The sequence below is a fragment of the Haplochromis burtoni genome, unplaced genomic scaffold (genome assembly GCF_018398535.1).
Source record: "Haplochromis burtoni strain Fernald_Lab_line unplaced genomic scaffold, NCSU_Asbu1 Contig_235, whole genome shotgun sequence".
Classification (NCBI taxonomy): Eukaryota; Metazoa; Chordata; class Actinopteri; order Cichliformes; family Cichlidae; genus Haplochromis; species Haplochromis burtoni.
The window spans coordinates 833396-858027 of record NW_024582596.1 but is presented as its reverse complement, the minus strand read 5'-3'; the positions used below and the strand labels follow the sequence as shown (position 1 = coordinate 858027).

General features: G+C 38.1%; 1 protein-coding gene across 1 annotated transcript in view; it reads right to left on the bottom strand.

Moving 5' to 3' along the window:
- nxph1 (neurexophilin 1) overlaps positions 1–24632 on the bottom strand; it is an 88899-nt gene that overhangs the window by 20327 nt on the left and 43940 nt on the right. The gene's annotated exons all lie outside the window — the stretch shown is intronic.

The following is a 24632-nucleotide window of genomic DNA, read 5'->3' as shown; positions in this document are numbered from 1 at the left end:
CCCTGTTGGAGCTCAGTCTGGGGGGAGTTATTTTTTCTCCTTATCTTTCCTCCAAATTTTTCATTGTTATACCTCTCTGACCTGTCTTCCCCATGTGATGTTTTGTGTAATGTATGTATGGTCGGAGGGTAAGATGGCGCCGCCATTGCGTGCAATAGGTCAGCAGCCTTATGAAATTTCCCTTTGTGGGACTAATAAAGGTATATCAAATCAAATCAAATCTAAATACCATCTCACCAGGGGCGATTTTAGCCCAATGAATCAAAATTAATCAAAGAGTTCTCACTTTTTTGACAATATTTGCTGTTTGTGTAAACACTACTAAAAATATAAAAAACATACAGTACTTAATTGAGACATAACATTTTAACAACAAAAGCATAGATACCCCCCCTCCCAAAATGGTTTGTTCCAGCTCGCCTCTCCCCTACTCTGGCTCTAGCGCCATTTCTGCCAGAGCGATGGTAAATGGTAAATGGCCTGTATTTGTATAGCGCTTTAGTCATATGGACCCCAAAGCGCTTTACACTACATTCAGTCATCCACCCATTCACACACTGGTGATGTCAAGCTACATTGTAGCCACAGCTGCCCTGTGTGCAGCCTTAATGGCAAAGTTCAGAAAAGAGTATCTAAGCTTAAGAAATTAAATATGTTGTAATTAAAACCCTTGAGCATTATAATAATAATAAGATGGCCAAAGGAGAAGATGGAAGCCCCTGACATCAAGACAAGGAAACTCCTGACTATACATAGAGGGTTTCAGCCCAAGTCCAGCACCCTGAGACTGTACGCTAAGCGGAAGGAAGGAGGCTGGGGACTGGTGAGTGTCAGAACCACAGACCAGGATGACACAATGAACACTCTCGAGTACATCAGGAAGAATGCCAGAACTGATTGTGTACTTAGTGAATGCCTCAGGTAGCAGAAGCCCAAGAAAGAGGGCAAGAGGAAGAACCATCACTAAAGGACAGGCCCGGTACTGTGTATATATCCAGTAGATAGAGGAAGCAGCTGACATCTAGAAATCCTACCAGTGGTTGGACTAGGTTGGTCTGAAAGACAGCACAGAGGCACTAATCATGGCAGCACAGGAACAAGCTCTGAGCACAGGATCCATAGAGGCTGGGGTCTATCACACCAGGCAAGAACCCAGGTACAGGATGTGTAAAGATTCCCAAGACGCTAGCAGGCAGGGCATACATGGAACGCTAGAACCAAGTGGCATAGTATACAGAAACATCTGTGTGAGTATGGAAATACCGAGGTCAAAATAGGGACCTAGGGCGGTCGAGAATGACTGAGGCTAAGACCCTGTTGGACTTACAGATACAGAGGGGCGCAAGAGGGAATTCTTTTAAATATATGTAACATTTTGTATGTGAAGTGGATGTTGTGTGATTACAAGAATTGTCAAAAACAAACAAACAAACATATTTTATTAATATTCAGAGATGGGCAGTAACGTGTTACAATTACTGTATTGCTGTAATCTGATTACTTTTTTCAAGTAACGAGTAAAGTAAGGGATTACGATTGCAAAAAAAAGTAATTAGATTACACTTACTTTCCCCTTAAGCACGCTGCATTACTGCGTTACTAAACTGTGATTTTGTTTGAGAGAGTGTCTCATGACAATGACGCAAGCGTGTGCGACGGCTGTGGAAGCACGTATGTAAATCAACAATAGAAAACATGGAGCGAGGGATGGAGTACGATCATGCATCATTTAATACTTGGAAATACCGACATTACTTTGAATTTGACTTTTTCAAAAGCGACAAAAACATAAGCATACGTTGTACACTCTGCATAGGAAGAAAACTTCTTTCCACATCAAAAAATTCCACTTCCAACTTGAGCAAGCACCTAGCACAAGAATGTTAAATTGACAGAAAACCCCCAGGATCCCCCCACTGAAATGACCGCTGTGGCTACCACATCTACTTCCACCAGGCAAACCTCAGATGGACCCACTCCTGCTAAACAGATTAAATTAGACATAAGAGCGACAGGACTTAGTGCCGCTGAACTGAAGAAGCTCGTCGCTGCCTATATCGTTGAGAACATGTTGCCTATTTCCACTGTAGACTCTGAATCATTCCGACGCATTGTAGGAAAAATACCAACTAAAAGTGGTGTCAAGCTGCCCCAGAGAAAGTCATTTGTAGGATACCTTGAGAGAGAATATGACAAAATGAACTCTAACTTCAAGGCTACACTCGAAGAGGCAGAGTTTGTTTCCACTACTGCTGACATCTGGACGGTAAATAATAAAAGCTTTATGGGTGTAACAGTTCACTGGATTAATTCCACATTACAATGCAACAAGGCCGCCCTAGCATGCAAGAGAATTAAAGGCAGCCATATCTATGATGTAATCGGAGCAGAGATTGAAGAAATCCATTCATCATATGGACTACAAGACAAAGTTGTTGCCACTGTAATGGATAATGCATCTAATTTTCCTAAAGCATTCAGAGTATATCAGCCCTGTCATTTGGAGTCTGAATCTGAAAATGAAGAAGGTGATGACGAGGAACCAACCTTTACTGATGTCATAGAAGCTCTTTCAACCACATCTGGTGATGCACAGTTTAGCCTCCCTCAACACTACAGATGTGCATCGCACACAATTAACTTGATTTCAACAAGCGATGTTGACAAACATCTAAATTCCTGTGCAGACACCAAGGCTGCATATAGGAGTAGCATTGCAAAATGTTCTGCTCTTTGGACTAAAGGAAGTCGATCAACATTAGCCTCTGAACAGGTAGAGGAAGTCAGCCAGAGGAAACCTAATGGTACTGACATCCACAAGGTGGAATTACCTGTATGTGGCCATTTCTAGAATCATCACAATTCCCTTAAATGAACTTAATCTCCTGTGTGTAAAACTGGGAATCAAGTGCCTTAATGAAAGGGAGTACCAGTTCTTGAAAGAGTACTGTGCTGTGATGAAGCCCCTGACAGTGGCTCTGGACATCTTACAAAGGGATGAGTGCACCTATGGGGCTTTACTACCAACACTCACAAGCCTGATGTCAAAGACGCTTGCCCTGAAAGATGACCTCTCTAGATGACCTCTCTAGAAAGACCTCTGTAAAGGTAAGATTATTATTGGATAATTGCTTTGGGTGGATTTGTTAAACTTATTATACAATTCACAGTGGGTGGATGTTATACGTAGTTTTAAGCAGCGTGTACAATTATTAAAATGATAGAATAAAAGACCAAGTATTCACTCCTTGTTAAATATCAGGGATATTGATCATCATTGATTATGAATATTAATCATAATATCAACAAAACCAAAATTAAATCTCATACAGTATTCATAATAGAAAATATAGATGGTTTAGGGCAGTAAAGCCCACAAAATAATGACAATAGGTAATTATATAGTAAAATAATTTTATTCTTAGATGCATCATATTGTATGTTACAGGCCCTCAAGACTTGATGCTGTTCTGGACAGCCAAGAAGGACTTCTCGCAGCGGCCACTTGTCCCAAGTTTAAACTTCGTTGGTTGAGAGATGAGTGTAGGAGAGTATGTGAAGGAGCTCCTGATAACAGAATGTCGTAAAGCTGCTCCTGCAACTGACAACACTAATGTGTCCCAAATGCCAGCCAGCCAAATGCTTTTTCTCAGCAGAAAAAGAAGTAACCGACTATTTAAGGTCAGACTATGAGCTTGAGATTCTGAATCAGTTCCCAAATCTCAAAAAGATGTACATGAAATACAACAGTCCAACTCCATCCAGTGCACCAGTGGAACGGCTGTTCAGTTTAGGTGGATTGGTGCTTTCCCCAAAAGGAACAGACTGTCTGATAGAAGGTTTGAGAAGCTTCTGCTGATGCGATATAACCACTGTTTCAGTCCAAAAGAAAACAATAAAACATCGGTCTTTTTCAGGGTTGCCACAAAATGAGACTGGATTAACAGCCTATATGTAGCATGCAATAGCATTTTCTGTTTTGGTAATCTAATTATTATTACTCCTCTCTGCACTTTACCAACTGTTAAAAGATGTTATTGTTAATTTTATTTATTTTATTTCTTTATTTTATTTTTTTGTATTTATGTGAAAGGATGTGTGTGTATACACAAAAAATAATTTGATGTTATATACTGGAATATGCAGAAATACAGTTTAAGCCTTTATTTTCTTAAAATATGGTGTAATGTGCAGAAATATGTTTAAATGTTAAGCAAATTTATTAAAGTCAAAGACTGTTGAATTTAATTTTTTTTTTGACGCAATGTTTATTAAGTTAAGATTAAAAGTAATAAACCAATTTTCAAAAAGACATTTTTCAATTTGATTCACTTTTATATGTTGGATTATGCAAAAAAATAGAATTGGGCCAAAAGGTCTATTGGTTTGTGACGCATTCAGGTTGTGTATCATGTTTTTGAAAAGTAACTAAGTAACTAAGTAACTAATTACTTTTGAAAATAAGTTGCTCCAGTAAAATGTGAATTACCCATAATTTCCTTTTTGACAAAGAATATAGTTAGGGTTGGATCAGGTGTCACTGAAATCCCCCTTAGTTACACTGTAATAGGTCAATTGATGATGATTTCTTCTTCATTCACCTTTTTTTTTCACACACTGTTTATACGCCACTCTGCATTTAATCACTAGTTATTATTAATCTTTAGTTCTCTTCCACTCTTCCTTTGTTTGTCATATCTTCCTCCCCCTTACTTCAACCAGTCACAACAGATGACCACCCCTCCCTTTTTCTTTCCCACGTTTGCTAAAGCATTTTCTCATAGGAGAAAATGTATTTATTTAACTTACAATCTAAAGCACCTTTGTCATGTGGAGTCTACAGTTTTCATGATTTTCTCCACAAGTCACCACTTCCTCCCCACTTGGCTCCACCTCCCCAAACACTCCGTCTTTATTCATCCGCCTGAGCCTGCTTCCTGGGTCTGTATTAGACAGCATTATGACAGCCTTAAGGCAACAGTTGTATTGATTTAGTGCTATACTGCGGGAAAAATAGGTATTGAACACATCACTAAAAGAACATGTCACCAATTTTCTAAGTAAATATATTTCTAAAGGTGCGATAAAATTCTCACTAGATGTAACAACCCATCCAATCCACACATGCCAAGAAGTCAAACCACTGATGTCCATAAATTATAAGTAATAATAAGGCGTGACCAAGGAATAAAATATTGAACACATGAAGTGAAAAGGGGGTGCATTTAAAGTTGGCTGAGCAACATTTAGACAAGCTTGTGAAATACTGGGACAATATAGTCTGGTCAGATTAGGCCAGAATTGAACTGTTTTGATGCCTTAATACACACCGTGTTTGGATTTTAAAAGTCACTGCATATCGACCCAAAAACACCATACCAACTGTGAAGTTTGGAGGTGGAAACATCATGGTATTAGGTGATTTTTCTGCAAATGGCACACTTCATATAAGGAAGAATGTATGGAAAAATGTATCAAGACATTCCTGTCTCAAAACCTGCCGCCATCTAACAGGATGATGAAGATGAAATTAGGATGGATGTTTCAGCAAGACTGTCACATGCCATGATACACAGCACTTTGTTTTTCTGTTGCTCTTGTCTTTCAGGTGTCAAGCCTCCACCTATTGGCCCATTCAAAGATAATTGGCATATGCCTATTGGCTAATCTGGGCACAGTAGCCCAGCGGCCCCCAACCTTTTTTGCGCCACGGACCGGTTTATGTCCGACAATATTTTCACGACCGGCCTTTAAGTTGTCGCGGAAAAATACAACAAATAAAACCTGTAAAGGTACCAAAAAAAGTAAGATTTATTCATAACACACAGGAAAAGACCCAGGGAAACTGAGTAGCACTCATAAGTCTTATTCTCATGTATATATCTCATGTATATCTCATGCACATATCTTTCTTTCTACATAGCACTTTAATTCTTATTGTTTGCACTGAAGCACCGCAGCAATTTCCTAATGTTGTAAACCTCAACATCTGGCAATAAACCCCATTCTGATTCTGATTCTGATTAACAATAAAAACTATTAAAAATAATGATAAAAATCAATAATCAATCAATATTCCGCAGGCACAAGCATTCTCCACTGCAACCACTGAACATCCAAGGTATGGACATTGAGGCTTGTGGACAGCTACAGGTACCTTGGTGTTCATCTGAACAATAGACTGGACTGGACTCATAACTCAGACGCCCTCTACAGGAAAGGGCAGAGCAGGCTGTACCTGCTGCGGAGACTCAGGTCGTTTGGAGTGGAGGGCCCACTCCTGAAGACCTTCTATGACTCTGTTGTGGCTTCTGCTATCTTTTATGGCGTGGTCTGCTGGGGCGGCAGCATCTCTGCTGGGGACAGGAAGAGACTGAACAGGGTGATCCGAAGGGCCAGCTCTGTTCTAGGATGCCCTCTGGACCCAGTGGAGGTGGTGAGTGACAGGAGAACGGCGGCTAAGCTGTCATCCCTGTTGGACAACATCTCCCACCCCATGCAGCAGACTGTGACAGCACTGAGCAGCTCCTTCAGTGGGAGACTGCGGCACCCACGGTGTGGGACGGAGAGATTTCGCAGGTCTTTCCTCCCCACTGCTGTCAGACTCCATAATAAAGACTTTAACTGATCAAGCACACACATCCATACATATGCAATAATACTAAGTGCAATAATCCTTTCTGTCATCGTTGTATTTTTACTCAGTTGTATATAGTATTTGTATTCTATTTTTATCTTATTGTATATTTATTTTATTGTATTCTACTGTATATAGTATTTTATTCTATTCTGTACAGTTGTGTACTGTATTTATTCTTATTGTATTCTAATTTTTGCCTCATAACTTTTGCACTGTCCACTTCCTGCTGTGACAAAACAAATTTCCCACGTGTGGGACTAATAAAGGTTATCTTATCTTATCTTATCTTAAAACCCTTGAAAACTACACATTTCACGCCCGAACTTCAACTCTTGTTGGTACCAAACGACCAGTACCGGTCCGTGGCCCAGGGGTTGGGGACGGCTTCAGACCAATCGCTTGCCAGGGATCATTACAAAAGAGCAGCTTCCTGGCCAGCTTCTGATGTTCTCTAAACATTTGTTTGTAGGCTTATGTGTATGTGAGTGTTTTGGTGGGAGGCTGGACAGGTAAGATTGGGGTACCCCATACACTTGCAACTGGGCACTTATTGTTAAAAACACTAGGTTATACGCTTGATGCCACTTTTGTATGTTTTGACTGACCTTTTTTTGTCAAGCAGCTAGACAGACCTTTTGTTTTGTGTATTGTTTTATTTAGACCTTAGGAAAGAAGTCAGCCTCTTTTTGTTTTCTTAATTTAATTTCTTAATTTTGATTTGTTTGAGTTTATGATTGTCAAGGCACAGTAAACCATCAATAAAAACTGCCTGACTGTAACCTAGCCGTTCTCCCTCTCCTTCATTAATTGTGGTTGTCTTGTGTTGCCGTCTCGAAGCTGTCATCACCAACAAACGCTTTTGTACAAACTATTAAATAATTTTCTGTAAGCGTGTTCAACACTTTTTTCTCCGTGTCAATTCTCATTATATTTTAGGGTCTTTATCTTACAATATAAAGTTCATTGAGGAAACTATTGCTGTGATTTGGTGCTATAACAACTACATTTAATTGAATTAAAATTTAGATTACACATAACTTAATTTATGGACATCTATGATTTGCATGTGTGGATTGAATGGGTTGCTACAGACATCTGCTGAGAATTTCATGTCAATAGCATTTTTAGAAATACATTTACATTTAGAAAACTGGTCACATGTTCAATACTTATTTTACCCACTGTATAAAAAAAATTGAATTGAATTAAAAATTAAATGATGCTCAGGTAGTAGTAGGGGCTCATGGTGTGTAAAGATAATATGCACACAACATTACATCACTAGCAGCCCAAGGTCTAAGGTACTAATCAGAAGGTTGGTGGTTCAAGCCCTGTTTGCACCAGTATCTTGGCCAGGAATATTTTGCAAGTATTCTTGGGCAAGATATTGAACCCCAAGTTGTTTTTCCAATATTTTCATCAGAGTTTGAACACTAATTAGAAAACATGTAGAAAAAAGAAAAAATATAGAAAAAGTGCTTGTATGAATCTTTTGTACTGGTTAATAAGACATGTTGTATAATGCGCTTTAAGTCCCCCATTAGACTACGCCTAGGACATCAATGGGCTTACTGAGTGTATCACCGACTACATAACTTTCTGCACCAACCCCATTGTTCCAGCTCAGACTGTCCAATCGTTTCCCAAATACCAAGCTGTGGGTGACTAAGGGCATCAAAGCCCTCCTCAGTGACAAGAAGAGGGCTTTCAGAGGCTACGTCCACACTAGCCCAAATAAATTTGAAAACAGCGTTTTCGTCTCAAAATGCTCCGCGTCCACACTATCATTTTCAGTCTTTTTCACAGAGTTGTGCGTCCATATTGAAACGGCCGAAAACGCTTACCTTCCAGTACTGCGCATGCGTGAAACGCAAGACGATTCGACCTGCCTCGTTTCTGTCTGCCGTTTATTTACTTTCCGGCTCTTTGAAATGTCAAGGAAAAGTTTTTTAAATGGACTAACAATGAGGTGGAGTTGTTGCTGCGAGTAACACAAAAGTACAAAGTTGTAAAAGCGAGTGAGAATTAAAGAATTTGAAGAAAAGCTATCTAAAGCATGTACAACTGATATTAATCTTTAACCCTTTGAGGTCCACACCAAGAAAAAAACAATGGAAAGCATTTTTTGTTTGCATTTCTTATTGATTTGGGTGAGTAATAACTACAATCAATATTTTTTTTTCAATAGACCCTGTAGATTTTTAAAATATTGATCTCTACCAAATGGTTGAGATGTCACTTAATGGTAAAAGTATGAAATGTCATGCAAATACAAGTGACATTATATAATACAGTTGAAAATAAATTATAATTTAATTAATAACAAAAACTATCCAGAGCATTGGATACAGTTTATTTCTAGAAGCATGCCAGTGAACATTGCTGTTTTCATTCCATCAAAGGAAAGTATTATATCAAACAACAAAATACATAGTTTTTTAATCTGCAAATGTGAAAAATGTGCTACAGCACAAAATACTCACATTCAGGCCACTTCTGATTGAATGCTACTGTGCAAAATCATTTTTCGTTTTTAAAAAATAAATAAATAAAAACAGTGCAAATGAAGCACATCTGCTGTGGTTTTGGTCGTTGGGGTCTTAGGTGTAGCATTGATTCTGTGGTCTTGGAGAGCTGAATCATGGTTGTCCAACTCTAGATGCTGGCTTGTTAACTTTTTGAGAGCCATCGGTTTCTGGTCCAGTAGGGCACAGTCCCTCTTATAGACCAGGTATTAAAGTCATGTCACTGGAGAGTGGCATTAGTTGAACATCCCTTCGGCGGATATTAGCTACTCACAAATGGCACCCTTACAAACTCCAGCTACTGCAGCATCTCAACGAGGATGACCCAGATCGGGCACAGAATTTGCAGAATGGGCAAAACAAAAATTGGAACAGGACCCTCAGTTCACGCAGAAGATTTTGTTCAGTGATGAGGCAAACTTTTATGTGAATGGTGAAGTTAACAAACAAAACCACCACTATTGGTCTGACACTAACCCACATTGGATGGATCCCTCCAAGACTGTTGGAACAACAAAAGTGATGGTTTGGTGTGGTATATGGGGTACAACGATAGTGGGTCCATTCTTCATCAATGGAAACCTCAAGGCCACTGGATATTTGAAATTGCTACATGATGATGTGTTTCCCTCTTTATGCACTGAAGCTGGCACGTTCCCTGAGTTTTTCCAGCAAGATGGTGCACCACCACATTATGGGTGCCAGGTCCGAGCATTCCTAGATGAACAGTTTCCTGGAAAGTGGATTGGTCGTCGTGGGCCAGTTGAATGGCCCCCAAGGTCTCCCGATCTGACCCCCTTAGACTTTTATCTTTGGGGTCATCTGAAGGCAATTGTCTATGGTGTGAAGATACGAGATGTGCAGCACCTGAAACTACGGATACTGGATGCCTGTGCTGGCATTTCTCCTGCGGTGTTGCTATCAGTGTGTGAAGAGTGGGAGAAGAGGGTTGCATTGACAATCCAACACAATGGGCAGCACATTGAACACATTTTATAAGTGGTCAGAAACTTGTAAATAACTCATGAAAGAATAAAGTTACGTTGAAACCAAGCACACCATTGTTTTTCTTGTGACATTACCAATAAGTTTGATGTGTCACATGGCCCTCTTCCTATTGAAAAAACAAAAGTTGTATCCAAGATGGCCGACTTCTAAATGGCCACCATGGTCACCACCCATCTTGAGGAGTTTGCCCCCTCACATATGCTAATGTGCCACAAACAGGACTTTAATATCACCAACCATTCCCATGTTATTACGGTGTATCCATATAAATGGCCCGCTCTGTAGATCCCCCTTGATACAGCAGCAAGTCGTGGATGATGCCAGATTAACTTGTTTGGCAGAACAATTTAAAGCCCCACTCATCTGGTTTGTTAGCAATATACTGGTGGAGAGTGCCAGCCCTTGTGGCTTCATATGAAACCATGACCTCAAACACACTGTGGTTGAAGATGGATGGTATCATGAGTATCATGCCACAGGACCATGTGATTTTTTAGCCATATACTTGTTTAGCGTCCATACAGTACTTGTTAAACATGAAATTATAATTTTGACAATTTAGGAATATTATTTACCAGCTACTGTAATTTGGTTAAAGGGTGATCAGTTGTGATATTTGTGATTTCCACGTTATTCTTGATTTTTACAATATTTACTAATATTAACTCAGAAAGTTAAGAAAATGACTTACTGAGGAAATTAGTTTAGCATATTCTTGCTGTGCTAACACTTAATGTGATTTACCAATAGCAATGGATAAACAAAATGGGTCTAGTGGTCTGATTTTATGGCAAATAATCAATTTTAATAACATTTAGGTTATGTTAGCATTATCACCATAAAGGGACAAATTAACCGTTTGGTTGACCATTTTTAAAAAAAATTATTAAACATTTAATTTCACTTTTTTAATGCTGTCAAGTAGGGCTGGGTATCGTCACTGATTTCTAGAATTGATTCGATTCCGATTTGCAAGGTCCCGAATCGATTCAATCCACGATTCGATTCGTTCAGGAAATTTTGCCTCAGACAGTCAGTAATATTATAATTCTGATCACTTATCAGTACATATCTATATTTTTATATCTATAAAAAGAAAGCTGACACTTGTGAGACTTTATCAAAGGTGTGAGCGTCACAGCAGAATTCTTTGTGTCAAAGTAACTGAGGATAAAACACAAAAAAACATGAAGGCGGTTTTCCTGGTCTGGGTTTTTATAGCAGATGACCTTAAAAATATTGTGCAGTCAAAAATGAAGTGAAGCAGAGCAAAGTTACAGAGGTTTGATTAGAGACACAGCTAAGCATTTTGCAATTTTGCATAATTTTAAAAAGTTTAAATTTGTTCAGTATTGAACAGCAGAAATGAGTCTTTCTTGTCGGAAGTAAAAAGAAAAGAACAAAAAAACAAAAACAAACAGCGGCCGACACCGTAGACTGGTGGGTAATAAGCAGAGATGGGCAGTAACTGTAATCTGATTACTTTTTTCAAGTAACGAGTAAAGTAAGGGATTACTATTGCAAAAACAGTAATTAGATTACCGTTACTTTCCCGTAGGAACGCTGCGTTACTGCGTTACTAAAACCGTGATTTTTTGCGAGAATGACGTAAGCGAGTGCGCCGTTAGTGACAACAGCTGTGTGCAGATCAACAATGGATCACATATCGATTGTGGGAGAGAGTATGAGCGTGCAGCGTTTAAGCGTGGAAGTACTGACCTTACTTTGAGTTTGATTCCATAAAAAGTGACAAAAACATTAGCGTCCATCGTGCGTGGGAAGAAAACTTCTTTTTACAGCGAAAAAAAAACCTAAACTTCCAAGCAAGCACCGAGTGCGCAACGACATAATGGGAAATTCACAGAGAAACTCGCGGATTCTTCCATTGACCGCGGCACACCTGCACCAGGGTAAACCTCCGCCTACCTCAGTCCTGCTTTACAGGTGAAAATAGAGCAACAGGACCGCTAGTCTTTGACTTTATTTATTTTCTGCTGTGTTTTACTTGCATCTATTTGAAAGAGTGAGTGTAAACACAAAAAATATTTTATTTTATGTGCTGGAATGTGCAGAAAATAGGTTTAAATGTTAAACTAATTTATTCAAGTCAGAGAATGTTGCATATAATTAAATTTTTGCTTGATGCATAAAGTTAAAAGATTAAAACTGATAAAACAAGTAAAAAAAGAGACTTTTCCATTGGATTACATTTTGTATGATGGATTATGCAGAAAAAGTCGAATTGGGCTGAAAGATCTATCGCTTTATCACCTACTCAGGTTGTAAATCGTGTTTTTAAAAAGTAACTAAGTAACTAAGTAATTATTTACTTTTGAAAATAAGTAATCAGTAAAGTAACGGGATTACTTTTTTGGGGAAGTAATCAGTAATTAGTTACTGATCACTTTTTTCAAGTAACTTGACCAACACTGGTAATAAGTAGGGGTGGGTTTTGATTATCCTAACCCTATTTAGAGAGAAAGAGAGAGAGAGCTCTACATGAAGTGTGATTTTATCTTGGTGGAAGCAAAACAGCAAAAGTAAAAGGAAATTCGTGACGATGTTTATGTGAAGCGAATGTGAAGCATAGTTTGGATCGTCTTTGGTTGCTGGTTCAGTCAAAATTGTTTGGAGAGAGATACAACCACAGCTTCAGAATCCAGTGCAAAAAGGACGTAAACACAAAGCGCCCGCCGACGCTTCAAAATCAGTGAGCTGTCGGCTTTCAGACGGCGTGTCCGTGTCCATGTATGTGCCATCGGGTGAGAAAGGTGACATCTCACTGATTCGGATGCGCTGGGTCCACGTTTTGTGTTTATGTCTTTGTGCAGAATCAGTGTACCTGCTCTCATTTACTGTTTTAGCTGTTTGGTGGTTGTAGAAATTTTGTGAGGTTTAACCTGAGATTCTGGCGTTTCGGGCAAAATCGGCCAGAATCTCAAAATAAATTTATTTTTAAATGAATTTTAATGAATTGATATCATATTATCCAAGCCAGAATCGGTTTTAATTGATAAGTCGATAATCAAAACCCACCCCTACTGTCAAGTGACATACATCTGTTTAGTAAGTCCTCTAACACTATCATATATCAAAAAATTATATCTTCCTGTCTTAGTTTAATCAAAAACACTCAAAATATGTTGGATGGTTTTTTGTTTCCGTGTTCCTGGTTGGGAGAAGGATAAGAAGAGCCAACAGTTTCCATTCACAGTGCCTTCTGGTGGATTTTTTTGGCATTACAGATGTAAACCAATTGGTAGAAAAGACTCAACAAGGTAGGTCAATTTCAGTGAAAGCCTCAGTTAGATATAGGGTCTGAAAATGTGCTCTAGCAATTGGTTGACCAGAACGTTAAAGGGTTTTAATAGGGCTGTCAAAAAATTGACAACTGCTGTGTAATGCCCTCCACTATCTTAGTTTAATTGGTCACATGACTGCATCACATGACTAAAATTTGTCATCATTTTCGAAAAGGCTCCGGGTTCACTGTCCACACTGCGATGCGAAAATGGTGTTTTCAAATGATTCCGCTTTGGAGAGCATTTTCAAAACGCTGCATTTTCCTTGAAGGAAAACGCCATCTCAAGGTGGACGGAAGGCCAAAACGGAGAGAAAAAGATGCGTTTTCAAACGAAAACTGTTTCAATCCAGGAGGTCAACGTGGACATTGTGGAGGACTATAAATATCTTGGAGTATACATAGACAACTGGACTGGGTTAAACACACCACTGCACTTTACAGGAAATGCCAGAGTTGTCTCTATTTTCTGAGGTGGCTGAGGTCCTTCAACATCTGTCGGACAATGCTCAGGATTACTGAAGTTTGGCTAGCTGGTATACAATGATGTGCTACACAGTTATGTTAGCATACTATACAAGCTGGAAAATGAACGTTAACTTTTTTCCACTCCGTAAAAGTTAACGTGAGGGTTCCCGAAGGTTAGGGACAAACGCAATCGCATGGCAGGATGCTGTAAACAGATAATCCATTCACAATACGAGATTAGTCATCATCATCATTGTTTATTTATATAGCACTTTAAAAACACACCTGGTAGACCAAAGTGCTGAACAATACAACTATAAATGATAATAATATAAGAACTGAACAAAACAATAAAATTAATAAAAATGTATAAAAATGTCAGTCACCCACAGAGTAAAAAGCCAAAGAATAAAAATAGGTTTTTAATCTGGACTTAAAACCGGTACTGATGTAGCTTGTCTAATATGAAGAGGAAGATTGCTCCAAAGCAACGGGGCCACAGAGGAGAACGCCCGGTCTCCCCTGAGTTTCAGCCATAACTTAGGGACTGAAAGCAGCAGTTGCTCAGCTGACCAGAGGGGAACGAGTGGGAACATAAGGCTTCAACAAATCGGACAAATAAATGGGTGCCAAACCATTTAAATATTTAAAAAAACAATAAAAGAACTTTAAAAATGGATCCTAAATTCGATTGGAAGCCAATGTAGGGAGGCCAAAACCAGAGTGATGTGGTCGAATTTCCTTCTACCAGTTAAAAATTGAGCCGCAGCATTTTGCACTAATTGTAAGCGTGACAAAGTGCCCAGCCCACTCCCTATTAAAATGGAATTATAATAATCCAGGCATGATGTAATAAAAGCATGAATTACAGTTTCTAAGTTACGTTTGGAGAGAAGTCATTAACATACTGCTGCATGGGCTGGGCTATAGTTACATCGTAAGGGTTTAAAAACTGAGCTTTAAAATGATTAGCGGTAATAAAAACCGAGAGAGGCCAACAGTGATCACTGACTGTTTTTGGGGCTTGTTAAGATTAAATAGAACAAGATACAAAGCATTAAGACATGTTAAATACGCAACAGCCTTATTAAATGCAGAGTAGTTTGGGCCCGAAACCAGGATTGATCACGTCATCACTTAAAGACCGGATAGTTACACCCTATTTGCGCACGCTCTTTTCTACTCTGTAACATTTGTAAATCTGTAACAGATTGTATTGTTAAATAGTTTAGTCTTTTTCTGTTATTATTACTGTATTGGAGCAACTGTAACCAACATAATTTCCTTAAGGATTAATAAAGTATGCCGATTCTGATTCTGATTAATTTTGATTTAAAGTCTCACTTCTACCACAACCACACTGGTACCACAACTGTTTCGTTGTAAAATCGACATTTGCCTCCTATATGTCTAGAAAACACAAACATTTAGCAAATGTGATTTGTGGTTCAAACAAAGATATTCCATCAGAGAGTCCAACTACAAGTGCCACCAAACAGCAAGTTGCCACTGTCTCAGATACAGAAGACCCTGGTATAGATGGGTCTAATTTCAGTGACCTGTATCTCAGAAATGTATGTATATTTTACATCAAGCTACACTGACAGCATCTCCTGCCAGCATCTACCATTCAAACCATTGTTGAAGAAATGCAAAATATACATGAATTGGGACAGATGTATACAATGAATGGACTAAGCTCACTTCTAAAATATAGTTAGTTTCAGATGGAGACACTAAATATATGTGGCGCAGTAAAACAATCTGACTTGTTCTCAGCTTGTCACACAGGGCCCATGAGAAGCCCATGAAGAGTTCATCACTTTAAAGATGTGTTCAAGTATGTTGAACCCAAAGTGTTTGTGGACAGAGATGAGAACAGTGCTAAATACCTTGAAGAGTCTGCTGGATTCAAGTTTTTGGCAAGGTTTCTCATATCAGTAGATTCTAATCATGTTTCAAGACCATATGTTCTCAGTGACTGTTGTGATGGTAACGTGTTTGTGTCAAACACATTTTTTCAGGAAAATCTTCATTGTCTCAAGCTGGTTCTATACCAGGATGCATATGAAGTAGGGAACCTACTAGTTCTGCAAAAAAGTAACACGAGGTTTTGGTGGTATACTTCTCTCTACTCAACATTCCCCCATGCCCGGTCAAATGCTGATCATGTGCAGCTAGTCTTACTGTGTAGAGAGACAGATTCTGGCTAACTTGGCCATGAAAAGGTTTTTTTCAGAACACCTGACTGATTTGAAGGTACTAGAGGAGAATGGGATAACAATGGCAGATAAAACTGTTGTGAAAGAACCGCTCTACTGCATTGCTGGATACAACCTGGGCTCTCATTGTATTGGGGGTTCTACAAAAAATTTCAGTTTGTCTGTGTACTTATGCAGCTATTGTCTGTTAACTTGAACTGAATTTCAGGGTGCTGATCCAGCAGTCTGTGGACCTCAATGGACCCCAGAAACGTATAGATCTGCCACTGAACAACTGGAAAGAGAAGACCTGTCAGAAGTACAGGGGATAAAATTTAGGTTTGCATTTAATTCTTTACAAAGCTTTGATGTTTGCACACCTGGCATGCCCCCATGTTTCGGTCATGTCATCTTAAGGGTGTCTGCTCATACGATCTTGCTCTTTACCTCAAGTATTTCATCAACACAGTTCGGAAAGAGTACATCAAGTGTACTTAAATGCAAAAAAAAAACAGATGCTTCATCCAAACCTTGTGAGGTCAGTCCAAAAACATTGAAATTTAGTGGACAAGCTGTTCAAAATTGCAACTTCTCGAGACCTTTACCTCTCATAATTGGAGACAGAATGCAGAAACCTTAAGATAATGTGTAGAAGTTAACTTGGCAGCTCAAGAAGATCGTTGACCTAACTTGTGCTCAGGTTACTCATCTGGATGCTATATTGTATTTGGAAACCAGAGAGGAGCTGTTACCTAATATCAACTTAAGACCTATACATCATTACGTACGACATCATCCAGGACTGATCCTAAAATGTGGCCCTCTCCTCAGGCTGTGGACAATGTGCTTTGAGAGCAAACATAGTTACTTCAAAAAATGTACAAGGCATTTGAAAAATTTCAAAAATATGTGCTTGACTCTTTCAGAGAGACATCAGATGTTTTAGGCCTTTCTTTTTGCTGGGTCAGCGATTCCCCCAACATTGCAAATATAGGATGGCTCAATGTTTAATGCTTTCATATCATTTCATCTCAAGCGCTTCGACACCAAACTCTGTGGATTCCTCTCCTGTGGATGTCCTTCCCTCTCCAACCTCAATTTCTTCTTCACCAGCATCATCCATGACTTTTTCATCACCTTCAGGCATCTGTACACCATTAATGCTAAACTGGATAGAGAGATTTGAGATACCAAGGCTCCCCAAGGAGTTGGTACAGAACTTGGAAAGACAGAAAAGACCAAGTGCAAGACAAAGATGAGAAAAGGTAAGGATTGTGGTCTCTGAAATGATGAAGATTTGTCAGAATCCAACCAAACGCAACACTACAGAGATAGCAAAAAGGATGGTGGCCAAGTATCCCAAGTCTCTTCAAGACGTGATTGATGGTGATGTTATTGGACATCAAATATGTGAAATAAAATACTGTCTTGGAAATTTAAGGTGGACATTTTTGTGTTACATTCAGGAATTTGAATAAATTCATAGTTTGTCTATTAAGCTTGCAGAGTGGAACGATTAAAAGCATTCTAGTCTAAAAAAGGTTATCATCCAATAACAGCTGGCTAAATATTTTACTTACTTACACAATATTTGTATGCATGAAATGAAGTAGTTGATAATTCATACTATGAATATTTCACGAGGTAAACCCTTTCATAAAGCTCATGAGAGTTTGTCATGTCATGTTAATTTATAAAGTAAAATTGGTGTTTGTAAATAGCAAAATAATTTATTCAATTATTTCACTATAATATTTACAGGGAAACTTTCTATTATTTTTTTAACCATTAAAAAAGTTAATTGCAATACATTTTTAAACACAAGTAAATTATGGTAATTTTTACAGAATAAAATTGAATTTTATTATTTTGACAGTTAATTTTATAGGGAAAAATGTTTTTTGTGGCACAAACTTTATTTTATAGGTTATTTTCATGTTCATATAAGGGAAAAACATATTTTTGAAGTTAAAACATTTTTGTTTACAGTAAAACATTGACCCAAGCATTATTTTTAACCATAACATCAACAATAACCATACGTTCTTACTGTAAAAGAAGAAAATGTTCTACCTTTTAATTTGTTTGGTTAGTTTTTTTAACAGTGTGTGTCGTCTGCGCTTTCAGCTTTATTGCTCAACACAAATGATCTGGAAATACTGGGAACTCTAAATTAACTACGCAGAGTGGAAACACGACAAAGGCACAAAATATATAGAAACCAGGGGAAGAGGAACACAAAGGGAGGACTAAAAGTGGGAACTAAGAACAAGACTAAGTAGTCCAAAAAGCAGACACAACATTAACACAAAGCAAACCAGGAATCTCATATTGAAATAACTCAATTCCAAGTCCAAAAACTAATGAAGCTACGAAAAACAGACCCAGGACCGTGACACATGTGCAACATGAAGGTATTTAACAAATGGGAAATATCATGTCCAAATGTTACTTGCTAACCTTCTATTTTTCTTGATTTATGTTAAGCCTTTCCCTTCATTCACTTGTCTTACAAATTATAACATGAGCATCGATTGATGAAGTTCAGCAATAACAATGCTACTCTTCCTTACTGAAAGTTTGCAGGCAGAGATGGGATTCTGCCTAGAGAAATGCAGACGCTAATATGTCCTGTGGTACCATAAATCAAAGCCAGCTTTATTTTGTCAGCACACAGATGGCTCAAATACACAGCTCACCTCAATTAAGACTTGAGAATGGAAGCTGAAAGGGAAAAGTGTTTGGAGAGGAAAAGGGGCACCTGTTCGCCTGTCATATCTGGAGCTCTTCTGATCAGTGGCTCTGAGCTTCCCCCAGAGCTGTTTCAATGCTGAATTAATGATGGCAAACAAAGCCAAAGCCTCCTCACAGCCCCTGTGTGAGTTCATTCTCTTTCCACTTTGGTCCCTCTCAACTAATCTTCAGTGTCACACTTAATGAGATTTTCAGTTTGTAAAGTAAGTGGAGCAATAACTCCCCCAGCCCAGACTGGCATCACCATTCCCACCATCTCCTTGAATGCTTTTAAGCAACTACTTCTGCATTTTCTCTCTATTCCTCCTCTTACTAAAGGATGCATTATGAAGGATTATTATTTATTAAAAATTACATTGAATTATTCATTGTCCAAATACTTGGACACAGATTGTGTGGAATGGATAGCCTTTTTTTTAACTTCATTTTTTATAATGAGTAGTTTCTTCAGCTTCTCTTTGTGCTGGAGAATACAGTGAAAATTAGATTAATATACATATAAACATGAGCAGAATATAACAAAATGCAGTTAAAGTTGTTTCCATTAACAAAGCGTGTTTTATTTCATGTAATTACTGTTTTGTTTAGTCTGATGTTAATAATTGTAAGGAAATTTTCAAAAGACCAAGTTAAAAAAAAAAAAGGAGTCTATGGCTGATGGGTGTTCTTGGTTTCCAAACAGAAATGTTTCCAGTTTAATTATGACTCGAAGATTGTTTTATTTTTACAAACTAAAAACATAACAATGAAATTCTTACAAAATAAGCATGAACATTCCAAAAAATGAAAAAAAAAATTCCAGAACAACCTATGTAGAAAACCATGAGACTTCCTTGCCAGTGCTCGTCCTCTTCCTAAACCACACAGGTGCAGCCATCGCACTTACATGCTTAAAGTGGTAGGCAGCTCTTTCAGATTCTATCATTACCTTCTGTAAACATAGCTTAATGTTCAAATTTATTCATCCTGAAAAGATCAGTTATGTAGCTCATCTGTGAATTATAAACCAAACATAAGCTCAATCGTCAATCTGGCACCTATAATAATAATAATAATAATAATAATAATAATAATACATATAATAAATTTATTTTTCTGTTATTGTAAACTTTAGGCACTTCACCACAGAACGTTAGTACTTGTATACGGTCCCAGCTTTGATTCTGAAACAAATGTATATTTTTTCCTTGTAGGGTGGTTGATCAAGTCTTGTTTCTGTTCTGCCAAATGACTTGACAAAATCCACGTAGGCTTACCAGAAAGAGACCAAAGAAACACAGTATCTTGCATGCCAGGAAAATAATCAGGGACAAACTTTCTTTTTCAGATTACTGTATGAATGTGTATATAAATACAAGGCCATCTTCTTGACTGTGTTTGTAGTTTGAGACATGTGCACCTCAATAAGTGGTTTTATACTGATAAAGTATAATAACTTTTTGTTTCTCATTACTAATATATATTATAATTCAATTAAGCTGTGAAGTTTGAGTACCTACTGATTGATATTAATATTAACATGATAAAACACTAGGTTTGTACAGTAATGCTACAATACTGCTTTATACCTTACCATATATTACCACATCACATCACTACATTTCTTTTTCTATATTTGTCCTTAAAATCATCTTAAAATAAAAAAAAAATCGATCTATTGCTGCTGCAAGCCCAATTCCTTACTTAGTATATTTTTCCAGTTACTCCAAACTACATTGTGGTTGAATGACATTCATCAGCAATGCTGGGATTTGATTTTACTTTCGCAACTGGAAAACAATTAGGACACACTCACTTCCTGTGCCTCAACATGTAATTATATTAACAAATATACAACAGAACATTCCTAATAATCAGTAATGAAAAAAGTAAAAACAATTTGATGGTTTTTAATGAGCCATAAAAACAAAACAAAATTAAAATAACAAACATCTTCCGATTAAACCAAGTGTACTCTGAATTTGGAATCACACTGAACATGTTGAGTTTACCTGGTAGACTTTTGGTTTGTCGTGAAACACAATGAAATAATTGCCCACCCACCAGTAAATGTAAAAAAGAGTCAAGTGTTTCCTTATACTGATAAGATGATCCAAAGAGTCCATACAGGTTGCACAGGTAGTCTACCACGGTTGTATGTCCGCAATTGCAAGGAGTGTGATAGAGATACAAGGAGATGCCCTATTACATTAGGAAAGCAGGACCGGACAGGGCCGTAGAAAAGCATCAACTGAGCCTCAGGACCAATATTTCTTTGGACAAGCAGTAACATAACAAACACCACCAGTCCCTCAGTGGGATTTGTGCTCACAGCCCAGCACCATGCAAATCAACTGACATTCCACAGAGAATACTGGAACTGGCTGGTCTGCCACTGGCATCCTCTTCTCTTCACAGATGAGAGCAGGTTTGCATAATTTTTCAGAGAAGATCACCAGCAGCCAAATGCTCAAAGTATTCTTCTTCTCTTTATCATCTTTTGCTAGGATTTATCTCGAAGAGGAATCTGTTAAATCAAATACAAAAATCCTCAAAACAAAACAGTTAGTAATCAGTGACTGATCCTAGTCTTTACAGTAATGTACAGATTTTTAATGTATCACCAATAAAAACAGCAAAACAGCGGGAGTTTACAAAGAGCATGTTTGTGGTGAGTGCATGTTATTCCTGCACCAGAGCAGTGTGTGGTACCAAAGAGGTTAGGTTAAGATTCTTGCGTTTAGAAATGCATTTATGATCTGTCATGAGGTGTGGAATGAGAGAAATGAAAATGCAGTATTTAGAACCAAGCAGGTTAAGCTAAAAACTAACCTTTAATTAGTATGTATGCAATCCACAGGGGGGGAAATAAACAGCACAATCTAAAGTTTTTTGGAGAACAGCAAGCACACGAGAGGAAGTGAAAGAATGACCTGAAAAAGAACAAAAGAAAAGCTATGAAAACATACAAGGGAGTTAGGGGAAATGTATATATTATATATAACAAGTCAGAGCAAAACTAAATCCAACACACAGGAGACAGATGACTATATGGAGAACAGAAAATGAATCATTTGATGAAGTCACAGAGATGGAGATTTTTACACAATACTTAACACTGAAGGGCCACATAGAAGGAACACCACGAGAAGAACTTTTCATATGTATCTATAAAGTGCCCATGAAAAGTCTCACATTGTGACACAGAAGATGAAAGCTGATAGTGACAACAAGACATTTGAAAGCATTGTTCTTTTGAAGTTAACTGCTATACAACACACATACTTTATGATGCATAGATAACCTGTTAGGGTTTTCACAGAAAAACCACATTTATGACAAGTGTAATTTCTGAACATCCTTAAAATGCTTATGCTGCAAACCCACCTTTTTACAACGCCCCTGTACACCAACAACTCATATAACGAATCCCCTGAAAGAAAGATAAGCAAAGCTTTGGGAATGCAGTGGACACTTGAATAGATAAATCAGACTAAATCCAAAAAAGTACTGAATGCTAACAAGTGTGGAAAAGCTAAAAATGCTAGCATCACCTCAGTAATTAGCTTTGCTAGCAATCCCATTTTCTTCTCAAAATCACTAGCACTAAGAGTTGGTTTATAGTTTAATAATAGTTAGCTGACACCTCTGTTAACTTTATAACTATTCATAGAGATTTGGTGCTAAGCTGGAGCAAAGGCAGTGTCGTATATTAGGATGCTAATGCTACTGAACTTGAGTTTAGTATACTTGCCTTGGAGATACAGTGTTTTCCATTCTTCCCCTTCTGATTGTGAAAGGTCCTTTTTTCCTTCAACAAAATTAGCATTGTTTTTGCAACAACAACTTCCTGTGTCCAGGGTGTCGCTTATCCAGACGTTAACTTGTACGGTCCATTTACCATCTTATCTCTGGTCCAAGCTATAAATGGTACATTTGCCTCCCTGGAATTTTCCCTTGTTGCTGATTTTGAGTGACGAAACGTTTCTCCCACAAAACGCTACGTCCAGATGAACAGAATCAACTTTTGGAGACTTTTTGCTGATTATTTACAACAACAAAGAAAAGTCTTAACCTTTGCTTCCAAAAAACTGAAAATTCCACACTGTTCACTTGTAACATTGTCCCATAATGGCCTCTCCATGAGCTGTTTTGAAAGTTAACTGTTGTTGACATTGCATATCAGTGTGCCCACTCTGTAACCCTTAGACTTAATTTATTACAAGAACTAAGTAATCACAAAAGTTTTTAGTGTAACAACCCAGACAATACCCTTTGTCGTTGTGCATCAGCATTACAGAGGAACCTAGTCTACTGCTTTGCCTGCATTACACAGGTCTCTACATGACCCAGAGGTAAATTCAGTAGTGTTTATGTGGTTTCCTCATTGGTGAGACATCAGATCATTTACCTCACCATCTCATTGAATGCTTTTAAGAAACATCACAGATGCTTTTTCTCTCTGTTTGCAACCCCATCCTGGAGGCACCAATAAGGTAGCTTGGAGATCATTTGAGGTGTGTTAGTTTTCAGTTGTTAATTGTCTCTTGACAACAGAGCATGAACTTTGCCTGAAGCCAGTAATTTGAGAATACAAGATACAGAAGATGGAAAGTCAGCTACATAAGCTAACATGGTAACGCCTTGATGTCCTGACGGCACCCTGTTAGCAAGCTTTCCTCAGCTGTTACATGAATTTTCCATGCCAGCATTCCTCAACCATAAATGACAACTTATGATCAAAAATATAGTTTTCCAGTCCTTCATCTGTGGAATTTCACCTTCTCTTCCTCTCAGGAAATTACAGAAACATATCCACTTAGGAGGTCATCAGTGCCTCGTTGGTAAACGAGGCACTGAAACAAAAGTGTAGTAATGTTTGGACTTTAGATGGGACATGGCCTAGTGGTTGTCTGCTGACTGATCCATTCTGTAAATATCACATTTGCAGAGAGGTTATAAGAGTATTGGTGTGGTTTTCTGTGTCTTTTTGGTGCTCTTTAGGTCTGTCATCGCAGACATAGGTCCAGACAAACCGGAGGCTTCATGTTGCTTAAAGGTGAGTGTGGCAGGTAAAGGTATAAAAAAAATTGAAGGTACTAATTTGTAACTGCCTCCAGAAAATTAATTTCTGATATCGATATCAACAGAATGCAAATAAACAAATTCTTTAAATTTATGCATGTGGACAAGAGATATTTTATTCTGTATTCTTATGGTGACAGTTTATAATCAGAACTATCATTGATCAATCATTCATCATTGTCGAATCAGTTGACAGAATAATCTTTGAATTATATCTAGGTTAATCTGAGCAAATATTAATGTACACAGATTATCATCACTTTAATCAGTCTATTGTTGTTCTGTATCATTCTTTCTATCTGCTTAAGCTGTTGCAAATGGTATTCACATCATTGTATCCACACCTCTCGAAGCTGTGGGTCCAGTAGGGCCTGCTACATTCACTTGCACACATATTCAGGCCTATAACAACATGCACATAGAGTTATGTAAAACACGCACGTTCACACACACACTTATTAAGGACAGGGAGGTCATTTCAGGACAGTCTCTCTGTTGGACACACAGTCTCACAAAACTGCACAACATATCACACACTTGTTTGTCTCTAAAGTAGCATCTGATGTCTATATAAGGAGAACTTTTTGAGTGTGGGGAACTGTTATCATTTCCAGTAAGATCTAACTGTGACATCATCAGGGTAATATAAGGATGGGGAGCGGTCTGCTCGA